Below are 1,827 nucleotides of genomic sequence, written 5' to 3' on the forward strand. Positions count from 1 at the left end.
ACACACACACACACACACACACACACACACACCTCGCTCTCAGGTTTCTTTCACCTTCACCCAGTTGTGAGGAGGTCTGGACGAAGCGCCGCGATCGGGTTCCCCTCCAACTGTAACGTCTTCAAGCAAAAAAAGAAAGAAAAGTACTGTTCATTTACAGTACAACGGTTTACTGGATTGTGATCACTGCAGTCATTCTGTGCTCTAAAATTTGTGACTCTAAATTGTAAAATTCATCATTAAACTTCAATAAAATGATGTTCGTTCTAAGTATTTTTGTCTAATTTTCCAGTACAAACATCTAAATATCTTTAAATCAAGATTTGGATATCAAGTCTTGTTTTCTAAAGAATTTATCAAAGCTATATCGTCACATTTATTTCTAAAGCGCTATATATGATACAGATCGTTTCAAAGCATCATCACAGTGATAAAGAGAAAAATAACAGTGTTAATGTTCTGAAATTCAACAATTATGAAACAAATTCAGTTTCTACAGAAGACAATAGAGTCATTATTCAGATCAAGTTTTGTTCTCATCTCATAGAGTCAGTGCAGTTAGATAATATTTCTAAATATTATTATATATTGATCAATGTAAGAATGCACTGCAAAAATGATGTTCTGCCTCAGTATTTCCATGTTGTTTTCCATTACAAATATCTAAACATCCTTAAATCAAGATGCATTAACTTGAAATAAAAAATGATATAATTAATTTTCTAAAAAATGTATCAGTATGAAGTGAGTTTATACTTAAAACAAGAAAAAAAAATTGTCAGTGGGGTCAGAAAAATAAAGTTAATTAAAAGGCAAAACAAGATTATTTTCCTGACCCCAATTGCAGATATTTGTTCTTATTTTAAGAATACACTCATTTCATTTTGATACATTTTTTTTTATAAAACAAGACTTCATATCATAAGTCATTTTTTTCTCCTCAAGTAAATGACTTAAGATTATTTTTTAGATATTTGTAAGAAAAACTTTTTTTGCACCGAGTTTGAGAGATTTCCTTCATAGCTGTGCTACTATTTTTCAAAGTTTTTAATACGAGTCCATAATCCATAATAACGCTTCCTCCAGTGAAAAAGTGCATCTGCTGTTGTCTCTCACATCAAAATCCAGCCACATATTAGTTTAGAGCTGTTTAAACACTGCTTGATCTGTGCAGATTTCTCTCCTGATTCACACCAGAACACTTTTTCACTGGAGGAAGCGTTATTATGGATTATAGACTCTATGGTATTTTAGTTAAAAACGTCTTAATGCTGGATTTGTTTCAGCTTTTGTCTTCTCCAGATGTTAACTGATGGACTGGAGTGCTGTGGATTACTTGTGGATTATTGTGATGTTTTTATCAGCTGTTTGGACTCTCATTCTGACGGCACCCATTCACTGCAGAGCATCCATTGCTGAGATACTGATGCAATGCTACATTTCTACAAATCTGATGAAGAATGAGTGCATCTTCATTCATTTTTGCATGGCTTGTTCACTCACCAGTGTTGTCCGATGGCAGATCTGTGAGTCGATTGTTCCTCACATCCAACCAGACCAGAGACGACAAACTGCTGAAGAAACGCTGAGGAAGACTGCAGATGTCATTGCCCTCAAGATACAGACTCTAGAACATGCAGAAGAACGTATGAGAGTCTGAATCATGTGCGTTGAACTGAATATAAGAATACATTGTGCTATTAATGCACCTAGGGAATTAATGGGGAAGTCGTGGCCTAATGGTTAGAGAGTTGGACTCGTAACCCAAAGGGTGTGGGTTCGAGTCTTATACCGGCAGGGATTGTAGGCGGGGGGAGGGAATGTACA

This window comes from Sinocyclocheilus anshuiensis, unplaced genomic scaffold, assembly GCF_001515605.1.
Source record: "Sinocyclocheilus anshuiensis isolate Anshui unplaced genomic scaffold, SAMN03320099.WGS_v1.1 scaffold1326, whole genome shotgun sequence".
In the NCBI taxonomy this organism is placed as follows: domain Eukaryota; kingdom Metazoa; phylum Chordata; class Actinopteri; order Cypriniformes; family Cyprinidae; genus Sinocyclocheilus; species Sinocyclocheilus anshuiensis.